This window comes from Acyrthosiphon pisum, chromosome A2, assembly GCF_005508785.2.
Source record: "Acyrthosiphon pisum isolate AL4f chromosome A2, pea_aphid_22Mar2018_4r6ur, whole genome shotgun sequence".
NCBI classification, from domain to species: domain Eukaryota; kingdom Metazoa; phylum Arthropoda; class Insecta; order Hemiptera; family Aphididae; genus Acyrthosiphon; species Acyrthosiphon pisum.
The window spans coordinates 40,497,219-40,519,016 of record NC_042495.1 but is presented as its reverse complement, the minus strand read 5'-3'; the positions used below and the strand labels follow the sequence as shown (position 1 = coordinate 40,519,016).

The following is a 21,798-nucleotide window of genomic DNA, read 5'->3' as shown; positions in this document are numbered from 1 at the left end:
GAATGGGTTGACGTGTATTATATACTGCGGTTGCGGTCGTTCGTCTTAGCGAAACGGTGTGGCGAGTGCCTGCCAAAAATAATACATCCAAGAGAAGGCCGTTTGCGATTATCGACCGGGACCGGTTTTTCACCGGTAAAGTCGATGCAAATCTCAAAATAATAATAATAATACTAAGGTTACGTGTGTGGAACATCACGTCTTAGGCACGACGTGTTATAAGTATTCGTTATAAGTATTTAAGTATTGAATATTGCGTTTAACAAGCGAAAAAAAGTATATACCTAGTAGTTTTTCAATGGTGTTTATTTTTTTTATTTTTTTACCAGAAGTAGTGTTTCGATTTCAACATATAGTATCTTATATCTTAGAAAATTGGTCTTTTTTTCGATTTTCTTAATAGTTATTTAGTCAACGGAGAAACCACCGTCAAATTACGAAAAACCGCTAAAAAATGGGATTTTAATTTCTACGCTTTGTTCATCACCATAGAATTGAATAAAAATAAAAATAAAAATTAAGATTTTAGTTATTTTGTTGTGATTTATAATATTAATTCAACTTATTACAGGCTATAATAAAATATAATAACAATATAAAATATCCTGACTGACAAACTGTCTCCATTCAGAATCGTTTTTCGTATACAATGATATGATATCATAGAATTCAAAATTTAACACAATCTATTATAAAGTGACCAACTTATTAACCTACTGTACAGCAGAGCGACATCCACTTACCCGCTTTTTTAACTTGTTATTGTTAAAACGTTATCATGTTAACCAATTCTAAACACAAAAATTTTAATTCTATATATATATTATTTTTTTAGCTTTCATCCTAACGAAAGTGTCGCTAATGGATGGCTGCTTTCCAAAATATTTCATGTTTTACGTCCAAGTAATTGTAAGCTTTTGATTGATTGAATAATTAATTATCGTAGGACCTTGCATGTGTATTTCTCTGCTTCAAATTTGCTCATTGTGACAATAAGTACAGATTGTAAATTCCATTTAAAAATAAAAAACAAAAAATATAAATCTTTTTTTAAATACAATAATTAATCATTAAAGTTTTTATTCAAGAACACGTGCCTGAATTATGTCAAGCCAAAAACTTAATATTTTTTACTTTTTAATATTTAAACTGTATATAAATTTAAAAACCTAAAATTATATATAGAACTAAAATAATTGAATAAATAAATATTAAATAACTGTATAATTGTTGAAGTCTCGATAGTAATTATTTTAAAGATACTATGAATATAACTTGTTAGGTTTCTTGGTTTTTTTCGCGGGTCTCAGAAAATAATTTTAATATTTTGATTGAATCCAAGTACAAGCTACATGCAATTTAAAGTAGTTTCAACGTTTTTCACCTGCAATATTATTTTAGGACTAATCTTAAATTATTATAATTTAAAATATATTACATCAAATATGATAAGATATGCATATATAAAGGAAAAAAATATTAATAATTTCAAATATATAAAACAAATGTAGAATAGCATTTTATAAAAACAGGTACCCCGTCAATTTAAAAAAGTGTGTTCATAGCGAGTAGTGACTATTTTTTATTTTTTATTTCATTATTTTGATGCATATTAGGTAGTGGATCTTTGTATAAAATAATGACCAATCGTTGTGGAAAAAAAATATATAGTTACCTATCAGTGTTTTGTATTGTTAGGCGATGATGTAGAAACTATATACGATCACAGACGTCTATTTTGGAAAAACTGTTCAACTGAGAAATAAAAACTTTTTGTCAAAACGAACACTATTTGGAACAAAACTGAAAAAATGTGGTTAATGTTAGTGCGATGGGTCACGTCACCATTACTTTTGCTCTTTCGAACCACCTACTACTCGGACGTATCAACATATTATGCATTAAAATTTAATTAAAACCAACTATATATTAACACATTATTAAAAAAAAATAATAATAATAATGCATTATATATATATATTTTTACGATTGTGCCTATATGGCTGTAAATGAATTAAACGCAACTTCGAGAGTATATTATTATTGTTCCAGTGAAAAATTATCTTCGTTATATTATTTTTAATTTTAATATCGTATAATAGGTGACTATGAACACTCTATAGACTACTATATGAATAAAATAGAGATATACACAAGGGAATGAACTATATGAACGTAGTTATTTCATCAGCATAGTAATTTTATAGGTTTGTCAAAATATCTCAGCTATATGACTGAACAAAAAAAAATACAAAATAAATAAATGAAAATTCCAATGTCAAAATATATTGATTTACAATTTAGATTGAATAAATACATGTATATGCATTATAATAATTTTGTAAATTAACTAGTTATTTAAATACGCGTGTTTTATCGCGAAATTTTAGTAACAGTATTAATATTTAGTTTCCAATAATTTATGTTATACTACTTTATTTGTATAGCATTAGAGCATTAGAGCGATTTAATATTATTTATTTTACACCGTATATTTTAATAAATAAAATTTTTTGAAAAATTTAGAATGAGCCTACGTTCTACATTACGTTTTTTAAATGTTAAAGCTAACTTTGAATAACATATTCTTATGGCATATTAGCATTACATTTCAATTTACATTTCAACATATGTACTAGCAACAATTATAATTTACAATCATAGGTATAATACATATAATATGTTAATGTTATTAAATAATATCATGCCATATCTACATATTTTTGACATCAGCAACGAGATTATTAGCTGACACAATATAATATTATGGTTATATTATGATTCTTATCTTTGAATTTAATTTTTTTTTACTTATAACCTATGAAATACTTATGATACAATAAATAATTGTATTCATAAAACTATAATATAAGGACATTGATAAATATATTATGTAATAATGATTTAAGTAAACAATTTTTAAATAAATTAACGACCTTAGTACTTTACAATATTTTTTTCTTATTATTAAAATGTTTGTAATCATTGTTTAAAATTAACAATAATATCATACTACTTCTTATAAAATATAAAGTTTTTAATTTAATAAAAATTTATATATTTTTTTTTTAAACAAAATAATGAAAATAAACTTGGTCTAAGGAAGTTATTGTAAGTATTTTTCAGCATTGCAATATACATTATTACAATGGTTTAAAGTTACTTTAAACATACCTAAGTAAAATGCTTTTAAAACATAATTTATAGATATTTTTACACTTTTCCTATAGTAAAACAAAACATAAGTCGATCCCTGGTATAAATTTAAATACGCAATAGATGAAACTATATATAGAACTGTCCACTGTTTAAAAATGTAATCAAATCCAATCAATTCAAACCTTTCAGTAAATTTTACACAATCGGCAATCTTTAACAAAAATCTATTACTAATCGTTAAATATTTCCAACAACCTTATAGTTTGGAAATCTATAAATTGTTTTTTTATTAATTACACATAATTTAAATCCAGTACATTTTACATATTATATTATCAATGTATAAAAAAACAAAATTACTCTGATAAAACTAATTTTAACTTAAGTATGAGCAATTACATACACTTTGGGTCATTGCTTTTAAATACAGATAAACCCATCCGAAACAATTGTTCAAGCCATTTGTAATTTCCTCACTTTTTGCTAATGCCTAATTATTTGTAATACAATTTGAAATTTTAGTTTTGAAGACATGACATTTTGTCACATGGCTAATCATTTGTGATTGGAATGATAAATGGTCATTTTCGAGAACTATACAATAAAAAAAAATTCTATATACGGTCTTAAGTACACTGCTATATTATACAGTAAATAATCTTTTTTCAAGATTTTTAAATTTTAATATTTTTTTTTATTTTTGGGATTGAAACAATATTACAACCCTTTACATAACTCTGAACTCAATAAGCGATACAAGGTTGGTTGGTAATTTATTAGATTTTTCATTTTTTATTTTCATTTTCATGTATTGAAACAGTTTTAAATTAATCATTGCGAAAAGAATTCGACGCAAGTATTTGTATTTTATCATTCAACTATACAAACGCTGAAACGCACAATAAGTCCAATCACAAAAATAATAGTTTTAAATTAATTAGCTTTTTAAATAATGTTATAAACTTATAAATAACGTTAGAATTTTTTATAAAATAAAAGCAACCCAGATTATATGTTGATTTGTTTATTTATTCTTTTCAATGCAGTTTTCTAGGGGTCCCGGAAGTACTGCTGTGAAATCATCATGGGTATTAAATAACAGTTTTCGCGCATTTACCGGTACGACGGATAGGAGCGGTACCTCTAAATCTACCTTCTGTGCCATGGGACACAGGTGAAACAATAATGTATTGCAGCAGCGAATTTGCGTTGTAACGAAATGTTCAGCGTGATGATAATAACAATAATAATAAAATAAAACAGCTTTTTGTTTGTTTTTTTTTCCTGGATTTTTAGGGTAGTAGAATTGGCTGCTGGTCGATTACGGGTCCCATTTGCAGGTGTCAAGTGGAGGCGAATATAACTACTGGGTAAAACCCGAATAACGATCCTATCGAATATGATGTTACCGATATCGATTATTAGATGGATTTTATGCAAACCTAAAAACAAAATATAATGTACCTATAGTTTACATCACAAATCTATGATAGGTACCTATAGCGATATCACTGAAACTGAATTAGATGTGGTATAAATTGATAGAGTATGTATTTATATAATAATGTGTCTAAGTACCAATATAACTTCTAATTAATTATATCTCTCATAAATAGAAGGAGTAACGGAAAAGTTATTTGTTAATTCAATTTTTAGTATATACGTGCCATACTTATACCTATTTATACAAATAAGTTTATATATAATAATTATTAAGTATAATATGTATAATAATTTACAAATGGTACAATAATTAAATTAAAATTGCTAAAAATAGCTTCTCCAAATTTACGAAATACATTTTATATAATATAATTATGTGAAAACACAAGCCAAATGTTTTTTATTTTTATAAAAGTCAATCTATGCACTAAATTGAGTGAAAAATATTTACTATTTATATGTAAGTATACAATACGTATGTCGTGTATATATATATAGGTACCGGTGCCCAATTTATTTCATTAAGTGTAACACATAGTATGATGGAATTTTTGTAGATAAAATTTAATAATACGAATGGGTCCTTCAATGCTATTAAATGTGGCTGAATATTTTATAGTAATTATGTTATAAACGTAATTTTTGACCATTTTCACAGATTTACTTAGTTGAAGAGCACATTGAGCTTAAAAAATATAATTTTCCTCACAAAGCAATATAAAAGTAGTTTTTTTTTATTTATATAAATATTACTAAATGAAAAAATGAAAACTAGATATTAATTCAAAGAAATGTTTATGTGATTTATAAGAATATAGATCTGGAGGGTACCATCGCTGGATGATTTCTCTCATCATGTGCTTCATGTTATATTTTATTTTATGTATATAGTGTTATGTCAGTCATCTATTTTACCTATTGTGTTATGTAATACAGATTGCAAATTTTCTAAATAAAAAAGAAAAAGAATATAGATGTACCTACGTTCCACATTATTTTTTTGTTTTAAACATATAATTAAAAAATAATGAAATTGAATAACAATATTCTAACAGAAGCTGGATTTGTTTGGAAAAGATTGTACAACATGAATTTTTTATAGAATTTAGTTTTGTGTGTATATATTGTCAAATTAATGTATTAAAATATGCATTTATTGTTTTACGTTTAATTGTTGATCTTACTTCAAGACTAAAAACAATAAATCAACTCTGACAACAACATTACATATTTTTCATATAAAAATATAATATAGAATGAAAAATAAAGTTTTTGATTTTAGCTATTTCTGAAATGTACATTCAAAATTTAATTTAACTATTTTAAACAAAACACGTTTTAAAAAAATATTTACACTCAAGGAGGTGATAAAATGCATTTGTTCCATAAACCATAATTATTATTGACCTTTTTTTTTATTTTAAGTAGGTACCTGTTTATACATGGTACATATATTTTGGTTAGTAATAATAATTTAAATATATAATATTTATGTACGCATATTTTTTTTAATTGAGTATCCGTGACCACATCATGAATAACTTTTCAACATCCAACATTTAAAACGTAATTTAAATTTTACGACCGAGCTTAATATTTTAGATACTTTTTTACTATCTACATCTATATTATATCATATATTATGTTATTGTAAATCATTATCATCGATGTATATTATTTGTGTATAGGGTATTAGTCAACTACAGTAAAGTTACACGAAGTGTAATCGATGTATTAAATGTTTGATCTACAGGTAAACTAAATAAAAGTTGTTAAGGTTCCTTACCATCCCGAAAGTTGAAGGAAAAGTACGCCTATATAATATATATTATATAAGCTCAATCTGCTCAACATTTGAAAGTATGATTGTATGTACCTACCTACGTATTTTCTTTGTTCATTCTAAGTAATAAGTAACTATGTATAATTCATTCAGTTATTTGTTGCGTTTTGAAAAATAATAAAACATTTAGAATTAGGTACGAATATTTTTCATATTATTATCTGAATTCTGAATTCAATAATAGTTCTGAAAAAAGAAACCAATCATAACCAAACATTGAACAAATACCTAACAATAATAATAATAAGAACTTCATCCACTAGTCAATAAAGGTCACCATGAAGTTTTTGTAGTCGACCTTTGACATGGAATTCCATCGACCAAAAACGACCTTTTAATAAGAGGGAAAAATAAACAATGCACGCGGTGACAGGTTTTATTATATCCATTTTTTTCTTCTATATTACTTTTTGTTGGCCCAAATATGATAGGGACGTAAAGTATATAGTCCTAGTGGGAGGAGTTGGAGTATTAAAACGCCATTGACCTTTAGATTCCTTCCCCCTCCCCACATTGCCATAGCGCAACATTAATTAAAATTTAGTACCAAACTAATTACATTTTAGAGGTTGAACCGTCACCAGCTCTCGTTGCTTATCGACACCTAGCCGACGCGGGGAAAAAAAAAAATGTCTCATTTGTTTAATGGACACACGAAATGAATAGGTACACTGTTATTACGTACACGACCATTTAAACTCGCAAGTCGGTACTGTTATGCGTACGAGACGCGTGTAGTAGTTTTTTAATTGCGACTCGTAATACAAAATGTGTCGGCCTGCTCAATCGCCGAACCAGCCACGTGCCGATGGCTGTTTGCCGACCCAAACTATATACCTTAGCAACTCCATCGTCGCAACGTGCGTCTACCAATTACCTATTGTTTTTATTGTTTTAGATTCGGCTGAATATTGTGCACAGCATACGAACGCGTGTCAACCCAATTTCCCGCGACCGTGGAAATCTTGACACAAGTATTCACAACACACGACGACTATGATATTATAATAACATAATATACTATGATGTGCACATGAAGTGTACAGTATACCTACTATGGGAACATACCTAATATTTCGATTTACACACAGCTTGCTATAACGAGTGGGTATGGGTATACGAGTCGACAATGTACAATAATATTGTAATAATATATTACATATATATGTAATGTGTGGCAATTTAATACGTCTTGTATAGTTCCAACAATTATTATTCCGAACTCTCGGCAACTGAGTTGTGATATTATTATGACATAATTATATCACAACTCAAATTTAACACATTGTGTTTTATGAGGCACGGTGAGTGATACGACGTATACAAGCTGATTCGCCAAGCAAGCTCACTCAATTTTGTTTATTTAATGATGAATTTATTTAAATTTAATTTGTTGCTTTAGAATTACAAAAAGATTTTTTTTTTTAAATTCTCGAGAATTTTCATAGTAGGTATCTACTTAAAGAGTCTCCTGCGGTGATACAAACTTCTGCTTTCCTGATGATTACCTCCCTTTTTTTACTGTTAATTATTTAGTGGATATTTTTTTTTTTTTCATTTTTATATATCTTATTCAAAATTCGAACGAGAGTAGTTTTCCAGTTATTAAAATATTTATATTGAAGATAATAGTCCATAAAAATGGTTTTACAATAATATAAAATATAATATTATGTAATACCTGTCGGATCTAGTATTTATATTTTATTTTACCTGAACCATTTTCATAAATTAAAATTAATTTCTAGATTAATATAAATTACTATAATGTCTAAAGTACTATAGCCCCCATATTTCCTAAAGCCAATATTACGGATCTCATATCCTTAGTACAAAATGTCAAATAACTCGAAATTTACTCGTTTAAATTTTGATTTCGATATAGAGACATTTTCAGATAAATTATCCGCTAAAAAATGTATAATAAACAAGGGGGTTCTCATTTCAAAGATAGGAGTTTGTATTACCACAAAACAATCATATTAAGACATAGTGAAAAAAAATGGTCTTTAATACCTAGTATATTTAAACATTTTAAAAATCAGTACTTTAATAGATTTATTACTAAAGGAAAATATGGGACTGACCATGCTAGGTAAATCATCCTGTAATCTGTATATTATTATGCAGAGAAATATAAGTGATAATATAATACAAATACAATTTATAATCAATGGTAATAAGTATAATAATATGACACCTGCAGTTGCGACGGTCATGAACCAAAACGTCATATCACACGGCGCATAATACAGGGTGTCCCGTGAGGATTTACTCATTGCGATATCTCCTGAAATAATAGAGATATCGTAATTCTGTTTTCTTATTAAGACTCACAGAGGTAAGCACTACAAATAACTAATTTTTTATTTTTTTTTTATGTTTTGGTAAAAAAGTTAAAAAAATTATTTTTTTAATTAATTATTTAAAAAAATATTGAAGATTGCCATTTTGTAGAGTTAATTTTTCTGAAAATATTGACGTTTCAACATTTTAATTTCATTAATTTCCTGATTTTTAATAATTTTTTTAATTAATAAGTAAAACGGCAAAAAACCGGTTTTTGTCCGGGCGGCGAGTCCCCCTCTACGGCTAATAGGTAAATCCTCACGGGACACCCTGTATACGTCAAGCTATATTTAGTACATTGATGTAAAATCGATGTATAGTAATTAATTTGAATGTAATTTCGGCAATAAATAATAATAGTTACATTCTTCTTCGTGCGTATATATTGCAGTATAGTGTATTATATTATACGTCTTAATCGTATTATACGCGTGTCAAAGCATAATATTGTATATTACATAATAATATGTAGAATGTAGATACTAGATAATGCCCACAGGTAAAATGAAATGTTAAACGTGTGTGAAATATATAAAAACCATTAAAACGCATTGTTCGAATGCAATCGAAGTACCCAATCTTCTATAGCTGGTCGATCGGCGATTGGTATCCATTATTGTGCGATAAGACATACACATTATTGTTATATAGTTATAGCAACGGATACTATTATAGTAGGTATATAACAGGGGTGGCCAGCGAGAAGAGACTCGCGAGCCACCAAATATATTAATAAAAATTGAAGAGCCAAGATGTAAAAAAAAAAAGGTCATATAATATATAATAATATAACCTTTATTTTTTTTTACATCTTGGTTCTTACGTTAATCTAATGTTAGTTGTTACGTTAAGATGCGAGCCGCAAAAGTCTATGACGCGAGCCGCATGCGGCTCGCGAGACGCGGTTTGATCACCCCTGGTATATAATATAAGCAAATTGATATTCCCTTACACATATATTATATACATTAAACATATACAGTTATTGTCGTTCACTTGTCATCCAACAATAATTTTAAATATAATATAATATTATATTATATTATGTTTTCGAGAACAATTTTTTTTATAAATTTGTAAGTCATTACAACAACAATTTTTGAAAAAAAAAAACTTTTCTATATGCTACTATAACTGAGTTTCCAACGAGTAGTGGGTAATTTGTTATAAACTGAGGGGGAGTAGTGCACTAACATTTTGCTAGGTACCCGATGTATCCACTTGTGATATTTAATTTTTTTAATTTGTATATTTTCTTTTATTTAAACAATTGTAATATTTTGTTATAATAATACTTAAAAAAAATTATAAAGTTTCAAAATGTTTTATCTCTGATTTTTAAATGTAATTTTTTATTCCAACGATTGCTCTAAGAGCAATTATAGCCGATCTGTGTCGACGTCTTTATGTACCAAAAACGGTAGGTAAGACATCCTCTTAAGATTATCATATAGTTAAAAATGTTTGCTTAAAAAGTCTAGCGCATAACTACGTATGTAATATATTATACTTTATTTTAGTGACGCAAGAATTATTTAGAAAGACGTCAGTGTTGTTAAGTAAAAAAAAAAAAAAAACAACAAAATCTGTAATTTTGGCGTTGGTGCAGTAATAAGTAGTTATTCTCGTTCAAAACCACTACACGCAGGTATAATGTTATAAATTAATAGGGCAGAAAAGTGGTTGCATTTGCAACTTTTTTTTTTAGTACCTACCTACTTATTTTTATGTTATAAATTAGAAATAAATGTATTTCGTTAAACCAGTAATTAAAACAATTATTTTTTTTTTTTAATTTCCGTACAATGCAATTTTAAGTTTTTTACAGATTATATATAATGACATTCTGTAGAACTATTTATTTTTACATTCTAGGTAGTTAATTATTTTTTTCAAGATTCGATTTTTATAATTATATATATTTTTCAATATTAATTCATTGTAATATACATTTATTTTATTACTTTTCTTTAATGTTAAAAATACATTATTATTGTCAACTTGGCTTATTTAAAAGTTTTGTATTATGTCTATCAATAACTATGAAAGAATCTTTGTTTAATTTAATTAAAGTTCATTTTTTGGTACAATTATCCATTTGTTTTTTAAAGATATTTGACAAGTTGTACATCAGAACGTTTGATAAATACCTATATATTTTATTAATACTTTTTTATTCTTTATTTACTTAATATGTACTATTTACTATTTAAATACAAAATTTTTAAACTTCTAAATTAATTTATACAAAATATATAGGTATTTTTTCGTATGATTGATTTCTATTCCTTTTAGAGGTCCCGGCTAACCTGAATACCTGATGTATTTTATCTCGTTGTTCCCCATATTGTATTTTGTTATTATTCACATTTTTGTTCACAACAACTATTCTCAATCTTGATTGTATATTATTATTTTATTTTATATCACGGACGTTGTTCACATTTTTTTGTTGAGTATGTCTTAATTGGAAACAACATAACGACCGCTGTAAAACAATATAATATTTTTTCAACGCACGTTGTCATTCAACTTTTGATAAATTTATTCAATAATTTTACAAGAAGTGAAAACTGTTCATTTGAAAAATTCAAGAAAACTGTGAGTGTCGAGGGCACTTAAAATAAAATACAATATTAACATGGCGATACATTCCAGGAACATCGATTTTCAAGTTTTGGAAAATGTCCATGTTTTGCATTGCCCTCCTCACCTCATAAATCGAGTTCAGGAGCCAATAATGCACACCTCCTTTAAACCTGTAGATACGCCTGTTGTAGGTACCTGTAATATTATTAAAATGTATAACATAGCGAGTGCCGTATCAAAGTCCAACATCAGAAAGAAAGCGCTTTGTCGTTTTCTAGGGTTTTCAGACTTTGTTTTCGAAGGGCACCATTTTCTTTATGTAAGTATGGTTTTTATACTATTTCAATCGAGGACTATAGCAATGTATGACAGGTAGTACAAGACAGAGCCAATAACGCGTTGCATTAGACGTTGAATACTTGAATCAATCCTCGGCGATTGGATTTTTTCGTACCGGAATCGTTTTCGAATACGACCACCCTTACGCATATATTATATACTTTCGTTCGAACGATGGAAATATTATACAAAAAAAAAAAAAAAATACAACACTCATTTTGCATAATGGTTATTGAATTTGATAAGTATAGCTTCTAAATTCAAATGTCTCATAAAATAGCCGTAAATATTTTTGGTACTTATATGAATACAAAATTATCGTATCAGCGATATGACATTAATTTCAATCGATACTATATTTTCAAAAAACAGCATATAGGTTGAAAACCTGACAATTGTTTGTAGATTTATAAAATAAAACAATGCAATGTGTGTATAATAGTCATTAGATTATATAGGTTAACCACCAAGGCAAGTATGGTAGTAAAATGTCTAACAATAATTATTGATTATTTTCATCAATAATAAATTAACTACAAAGTACAAAGTATGTATAACAGTTCATATAACATGTACCTATAGGTTCTGCCTTCCGTGTGTGAAGTATGAAGAGAAAACCTAATTTGTACTATAGATTGTTTCTATCGTTAGCGATTAATTGCTCTAACTTTTGATTAAGAAAAGTGTACAATTTGTTTTATAGAACTTTCATAAACAATAAATAAAAGAAAATATATTAAACGAATATTAATCATTAAAAATGTTTAAATAGTTAGTTTCTAATTGATTAATTTATAACCCGTTGTTATCAATGTAACATATTAATTTTACTCAGACAGATTAAATAGTTTAACATATTAAATTATATGATGAATTAATCTTTTATCGAAAACACCTTTTAGATAAATAAAATTGAATACCTACTTTTATTTTAATTTTCCGATTTTATTTTTCACTGGATATACGATTATATCCACTTTTTATAGTATGTCAAACAAGTTATATACTTATATTGGCGTGTCATAAACATACATTTGAGTTAGTCTCGTTTTAAAATTATTTTGTTTAGACTATAAATCCAATAATGTAATGTATATTAACATAATTAATCAACTAGTTTTTTTTTTTTAATAATTATTTTAAATTACAACTACCAGATTAGTGTTCAATATTTTTAACTATAGGCTAATATATATTATAGGTAAATTTTGAAACTAATTTATACAAATAATGTAGGTAGGTACCTTAAATGTATCTTAAATGTTTCCCTAAAGATATTTATGATGTAGATGAAATGGATTTAATCTTTAAATGCTAATTAAATACAATTTTATATTTTAAACATGAACAATTTTCTTATATTAAGCATAGTCATATTCAATGGTTTGATCTAATATAAATGGGACTAAAAAACAAAAAATTACTTATCATTTGACTATCAAGCGATTTTAAAGATATAAGTTCAATAATTTGAAATAAGTGAGATACCAATTATAGTAAAGGTTCATATATTATCAGTAACCAATTTTAAAAATATCTTAAGTCATCATCAAAGCTTTTTTATTAAAATTATAATTTGTAACAAGTGTGCAATGTGCATGAATATTTATCTTAGTTATATTCATATTCAAAACACCTAGGTTGTTCGATTTAGCCAAGGATACGTAAGTAGTTTTATTTTTAGTCCCAATTGGGTTAGGGGCGGCTCCAGAGCCTTGGTTAGGAGGGGGGGCCAAGTTATAATTTCACGAAATCTTATAACAAAAAGAAAACAAAACATTTTTACAACACAAATTCAAGTCGTCTATTTTTATTCCATTTACCCAGCAGGTACATCGTATACACCGTCATACCTCTATGGCCCATATAGTCCATATGACAATATTATAATAATTTAATATGCATTTATTTTAACAATATATGTTTTTATAAATACCACCGTTGGGGGGGCGGCCCCTACCCCCCCCCCCTTGGAGCCGCCCCTGAATTGGGTTGGATTAACTGATTATTAATGCGCCAATATACAGTATGATTGATTATATACTGAGATAGGTAAATTTTATGAGATATATTTTTAAAAATGTATTTAAATTAGTGATTACTGGTTTGTGTTAAATATATTTATAGAAAATTTAAAATTTAAAATAATATATTATATACCTACTGAGACACCTTTTACCTACACATTTTTAAGTGACAAATTAAAAAAGTGAGACTTACGACGTGTCTGTCTGTTGATATATAGCATTCAATGAATCACGACGAAAAACAAGTTTCCATTGATGTAACTTTATCAATTTAAGTCATACCGCGAGCTCGAAAACAGTTTAAAGTACTATAAAGTTACACCTCTCCTAGGTGATTGCAATAGTGTATATAATAATAAGATAATAAAGAGTGTAATTCGATATTTGAACCCCTTGTAACTTATCTCGATGTCATAATATGCCACCTTGCAACGACCTCGACGCAATGCAATAAATCGACTGTAGAATTACCTTAACAATCGTTCATCTCAAAGTGTACAGGTACTCAATATTAATACAGTATTTTATTAAAATGTTATCTACAGTGCAGTTTAACGAGGGACCCCAAGTGTAAAACCACTTGTAAAAGATAGCATGGCTATCGTCGCGCGTAGGGATAATTATAGCTTAATCACATTAAATGCTTCTAAAGCAAAATTATATCAAATTAAAAATGAACAATATTACATTTTTCGTCTGTTTTTCGTCACGTCATGCCTTTGGACCTTATCGACTTAGACACAGTCCGCTGTATGTCCGTTTAGCCTATAGCTTAACCTATCAATTAAAATACATTTTAGGTGTAGGTAACTATTTATTATTATTCGTTATTGTTTTGTTTACTATAATTTAATTTTACATTCACTGGAATCATCCAATCTGATTTCAATAAGTTAGAAGTTAAATTTATAATAATTGCGATACATAATAAATTGATAGTAACTATCATTATTTAAAAAAAAAACGGAAGTACATATAGCTCTGCTGTACAGTATGTCAGTATGTGTCGGAGTCTATCTCGTCATTGAGTAAGTCCCTACAATATATATGTGTTAAATTGAAATCCAATGATAAATAATTTCATTGGAAAAACGATTCTGAGTGAAGGCGACTCTGACAGCCTATATTATATGGCTATATTATATATTTATACCATAGTACCTACCTAATTTATTTTGTCATCACCCAAGGCTACTTTAAAATGTTGAGTATGTTATAGGCTTTTTCTCCATTCATAGATATATAGATAGTATTCGATAATAATATGGTAGGTTGAATTATTTTTTACCGATAACATTGAATTCATTATACTACTTATTAATATATTATTATTTATTATTTATTTATTTTTTTTATTATTATTTTTATCCCGCGGCAACTTAGGCTATTGGGAGAGGGGAGGTACTGTGAGTTTTAGAACGGTAGGTGAGTGTTACACGTGGGTGTATTTTGACAGAATTTCGAATGGGGCACCGTAGGCACGTAGGTTTCTGCCATGCCCCGGGGTGGGGGATGGCGGCATTTGTTCTCCGGACACCGTGACTTGCCCAGAGAAAAATGCCACCCAGTGGCCGAGAATCGAAACCGCGACCGGCAGCGCCGCAGCCGACGCGTTAGACCGCTCGGCCACCTCGTATCCCTATTTATTATTATAATGATATATCTTTATATAACGTATCTGTGTTTATATTTATTTTGTCCATGTGTATACCACTGAACTCCTCTTAAACGGCTAGATCGATTTTGATAAAAAAATGTTGTGTGTGTTTGAGTGGTTCCACGGATAGGTTAGATTCACAATACGAACTGATAGGTCAAAACCGGAGAGTTACTCGAACAGCGGTTTTAAGATTTACGAAAGACATTTTTGTTTATAAATGATTGCCATTGGTCACTCGGGCAGATGGTAAAAGCATCTATCAAATCGTTATGTTTATGGTTTCAAACAAATAAATTATATATTAAAACAAATATGCGAGTTTAATGTATATTATATATTTATTGCTATTATATAGATACTCAGAAACTACTTAACCGATTTTGTGAAAATTTCAAATTGCTCTTGGACATATCAGGAAAGTTTGGAAAGTAGTTTGAACCACGTTCGATTTATACCAAGTGCTAAATCCAATCCACCACAGATGAATTGTCCATCTTTGTTGAATTATTTCGCAAAGCGACGCACATTTTCTGTGAACTGAGATAGGTAGGCACACCAAAACCAAGGTCCAAGATACACTATATAATCTAAATAGGCGCTTGTAAATTGCACCCCGGATTTTTCGGCTTCTAAAATGGGTATACTAAATTGCGCCCACAGTATCCAAGTGACCTTGAATTCATGGATATCTATTATATATATTTTAAATACTGTTGTTCATTTATTGGTGAATATGTGAAGATGATGTCTCATTACTATGCTGATATATAACTTATAATTTTTTTTATATAAAATATAAAGACCCCCGGTAACATGGGCCATTGGATTTACAAGTAACTTATAATTGTATTACTAATTTCAATTAACATTTTACTATATAATTTACTTGATTATGTATTATTATTTACCGCAAAAATTAATCTAACAAAAAATATTTAAAACAACTTATCAATTCCAAATTATTTTATTAAAAAAAAAAAAAAAAAATTTCCATTTTATTAGCTAACTAACTTGGTTTTCCGGCAACCAATAATTATTATTATAATAGCTTCAAAACCCATGGCAACCATTTATAAACAAAAATGTCCATAGGAAATATCAAAATCCCTGTTTGAGCACTTTTCGGGGTTGGTTATCTCCCTTTTTAAATTAGCCCATCTTCTGCCCAGAGGTCTAATCTATCTATATATATATATAAATATCTGATCCTATTCACTTCGTTGCCCATTAAAATTGCCAACTCTATATGAATAATATGTTTTACAATCACCATGGTAACCATTTATATACAAATAATGAGAATATCGGCACAATAAAACAAAGTCGTACGTAGAAAACGTGTGATTGTGTAATAATATTACATTTATTTTATTTTGTTTTTTGTTAAAATTTTCTCTCATATAAACCTTCTCCATGAAATATTCTTTCAATTGAGAAAAAAATCAAGAAAATCTGATATGTAGTTCCAGAGTTTAGCCTGTACAGAGATTTTTATATCATATTATAATAATTTATATTTGAAAATTAAAGTAAATAGTTTTTTTTTTAATTAAAAAACCATGGCAACTATTTATAAACAAAAATTTCCATCGAAAATCTCAAAATTTCCGTTTGAGCACCTCCCAGGGTTGGTCCTCTCCCTTTTTAAATTAGCCTATCTTTTAAGTTGGACCAAATTACACACAGTGTAAAAAATTTTATCAAGATCGGTCCAGTAGTTATCCAGTAGTATTATCTAAAAAATAATAATATAAATCAACAAACATGACCGATTAACGATAGAAACCATAATATAATACACTGTTGCGCCACTGTTGTATTTTTTACATACAAATTTCCTACTTTTCCGGTGGATTTTTCTTAAATTTGCTTTCGTAAAAACTTTCTCCTGGCAATTACAAACAACTTAAAAAAAATTTAAGGCAAATCGGACTAGCCGTTCTCGATTGATGAGGTAACGTACATTATCACGCTCCATTTTTATATATATAGATTATAATTAGAAGAAATATGTTATATATAGTTTATAGAAATATATTCATTAAAAAGAAAAATCTTTGGCCTGGACAATGTCTAATATTTATACAATTTTTTATTGTTATAAACATTTGAGTCAATATTTGTAACTTGTCTCACTGCCGAACGGTGTGAATAGGTTCATGGTATAATAGCATACAATTATTAATTTACCTAAATGGTTTGAAAATGTCATTGTGTAGATATAATAAATGTAAGTACCTAATAATATATGTAAAAGATTCATGTCCCGATGAATAATATTTTTGATTTACAACAAAATAATTGAAATATTTCTTCTTCGTTTAAATATCTAATATCGTCCTAAATTGAACTGCAAATGTCTATAAAAATAACTGTGTTTAAATATATTTTAGAGTTTTTGTTTTCAGTCTGAACTACTCTTAGCACATACTAATAATAAAATAACTTGGATAAGAAGATTATATTTTTTTAGAGACGTTCACTTGATAATACGCATCACGTTAAAAAGCCGTGTTGTAAATAAAATTAAAGCAAATACGAAGATTCGCAATAACGAAAATATATCATATAATATTATTATATATTTACATCGTTTAAACTCGTATTGTTAAAAAAAAGTTGCCCTTAAAACATGAAATATCGATTAAAATTAACATTCTAAATAAATATATAATATTTTTCTGGTTTTTTATTTGTTTTCATATTTTAACTGGATTGATATATACAAATTAATGTATAAATGAAGAAATGTATAGGTAGCCAGGTAGGTGTACGTAATAATAATATAATATACCATTGTAAGTTACTTTCATACCTATTATGATAAACATTTATTTATTTTTATTGATGTTTCATTAATAATTCTTAATTAAAATTTCCGTAACGTAATATTGCTTAATTATCGCGGTTGTTTTCTAAAGTACCGAAATGCAATAATGTAAAAATATAGTACCTACCTAGTATATAGTATATTATAATATTAGGTATTATACCAATAATAATAAAAACGTTTTTGTAAGTTTTTTATATCAGCTACCTGTTTGAAATATTGCTGTGCAAACAACAAAATATAAGAGACAATGTATCTTCACGGGATTAACACGTAAAAACAAAGTCGTCGTGTAATGTCTTAACAAAAACAGACAATTAACAGTTAAACTATAGTAAATACTGACTTCCAAGTATACTCAAACGATCCCCTGGGGTTATTTTATTAAAGATAAATGCTTTGCTTCTCGGGTCATTATCATCGCACAAATTACAAATGTATTTAAAGAATAATCTCGATCGCAATTTGTATAACTATCATTTGTTTATGACGATTTTTATTGTAATGGAAAATACGTTGAAACCAATTATTTTACGATTCCCCTGCCTACTAATAAATACCTTATATTATATAATATCATACTTACGAGTATAAGACGACCAAGTTTATTATACAACTAGTAATTTAATATTTACAACTACATTATACACGCACGATGTGTAAAAAGTCCGATTTTGAGATTAATATTGTTTATTAACCACGACTGTGGTCAACCTATTAAAACAGTTGATTGAATATTTTAGTAAATGTAGAACTTTCTTATAAACATGTTGGTTAAAAGATATTTATTCAATCAATTTCAATATTTATTTGATAATCCTACAAAAAAGTTATATCATTAAATATTTAATATATACATTTAACATTTACAGTTACAAGTTGATACCTACTCCCTTGTATTTTTATTCGTTTATAAATTATTTAAAAATACAAAAATATTTATTTTGGCCCCTGGGGTGTCTTACTATAGGGTTATTCCTTATTAGTGTGTTTAATGTTTATTACATTATAAGTAATTTACTAATTTATTATTATTTTATTGATTTTATAATAATTATGTATTAAATGTATAATTATTAATTAGGTTCAATAATTGTGTTAATGTATAATATTGTATTCCTACTACTTATAGATATATTATTTCCATTCAAAAAGTCTGTACTTTCATTTTATACAATTTTATCCCAATTAAATCAAAACTACATTATAAAGGATGAATTCGTGACCATTTACTAAATAGATTAATCAGGATAATTAATAATAAAGGTAGCAATAAAAACACTGAACAATGTTATAAACGCTATTTGTCGTAATATGTAAGTGCCGTCCAAATATTTAAATGGCTTATATATGTTATACTATTGTTTAATAGGTACCGATTTATGGAGTTATTTAGCTAATATAATGTTAAATTACTATAATATTATCATGTTTATCGGAACATTGTATCGTTAAGTATTAAAGTATATATAATGGCCGTGTACCTACCTAGCTATATCATCATCTCTGGCATAATAGTCAATAATTAACAACATTACGCTCCATTGAAATACGATGCCAAAACATGCGATTTGGTTGTCTCACATAATTTCATGACAACATAGTACATATTATATTACATTACACGTACAAAATAATGTTTAAACATTCAAAGCCAAATCAGTTCATTGACAATATAGGCGTGCCACCTGCAGCATTTATTCCTACCGTCGATATTAAAAAAAAATATATTTATGGAATCAAAACATAAATACCTAAACAATTAATGTGGTTAAACAAACATTTGGATGATAGCTTAACTAAATTTCCTATATTTCTAAAATAAAACCGTCCAAAATGTTAACACCTAAATAATTCAGACTTCTGTCGTATATTTGTGAAATGTCTCCTAATGAAATAAATACGGGTTGACCTTACAACACCATGTACCATTACCACCTATATCTGGGTATCATGTTATAAAGTGAATACACATGAATTCACACAATGCATTTTCAAATTCCATTATAGACAATACGCTACAAACAATATGATGTGATATTGCAATTATAAACGACGTAATCCTTACAGTTATTTTATTACAATAAACTTAAACGTATAACATGATTTTTTTTTCGTTCTATAATTCCATGTTTTAACGTATGGTCGTAAGACACTCTATATAGTCATGACATCTCTGTACAAAACCAAAGTTATTCAAATTTTCCAAAATAAAAATATTCAATGTAATTGAAAACAAAGCGAACTTTTAAAATAAAACACTTGGGCATTTTGCATTAGTTTAAATAATCAAAGCATTTACATTTTTTACATAAATTATTCAACGAGTGGACAAATATTGATAAACCTTGTTTTAATCTAAAAGTTTTAAAATATTTGTCTCATAATAATTATGATATTATACATAAATAACAGTCGTAATATCCTATGATTTATACATTATACATTATATTGACATATTTTCTATAGAATGATAGGTATTTCAATTTACGAATTTGGACAAAAATGTACTTTAAACCAATACATTGTCTGAGATAATTCAAATAAGTCATAATATTCATTTAAGTATATATATTTTAATATAAAATAAATACATGCACCTAATTACAATATTAAATATAAATAGTGAGTAAAAAATTGTGGAAAATAACGTACCATATTATGTTATTGAAATGTGTCTTAGCGTGGAGGTTGTATGAACTGATTTAGAGTGGTTAATTTTAACTCTCCGTTTACTGTACCGGTCTACCATTAAATTAAAATGAGATTGTAAGTTAATTGAAGTTGTACCTAGCAGTGTTTTCACGAATTTCAATAATATCTCTGTCACCAGCGAAATAAGCAACTAAAAAAGGCGGGTAAGTCGTGGATGTCGCTCTGCTGTACAGTAGGTTACAAGTGGGTTACTGTAATGGATGGAATTAAATTTGAATCCAATGATATTATATCATTGTATACGAAAAACGATTCTGAACGGAGATGATTTGTCAGTCTAGGATATATTATTTTTAAAGAAAAACTTATGGAGAACCTTGTACCAAATTTTAAAAACTTAGTTATAAAAGAAAAAATTTTTACGATTTTTCAACCACTAAATTACTTGCAAATTTTCGCAATTTTGACATATTTCGTATAAATTTGAACTTTAAATGCTTATAAATAAAAATTGTGACAATGTATTCCTTTTATTTTGCAACTGCTATTGTAAAAATATGTTAGGAGCCTTGTATTAAATTTCCAAATCTTAGAATTAAAAAGAAAAACTTTTATGAATTTCTGTCTAAGATAATTTGAACATTGCCGTAATTTTTACGTATTTAGTCAAAATTTGAACTTTAAATGCTTATAAAAAAAAAATCGTGACTATATATTTCTTTTATTTTTCAATTGCTATTGTAAAAATATATTATGAGCCTTGTATTAAATTTTGAAATCTTAGATATAAAAGGAAAATTTTTTATGAATTTCTAGCATAAATAATTTACGAATTTTCGTGATTTTTACATAATATGTTGTCAAATTTGAACTTTAAATGCTTATAAATAAAATTGTGACAATG

General features: G+C 27.3%; 1 protein-coding gene across 1 annotated transcript in view; it reads right to left on the bottom strand.

The window, feature by feature from the left end:
• LOC100162825 (neurotrimin-like) overlaps positions 1-21,798 on the bottom strand; it is a 244,680-nt gene that overhangs the window by 84,723 nt on the left and 138,159 nt on the right. The gene's annotated exons all lie outside the window — the stretch shown is intronic.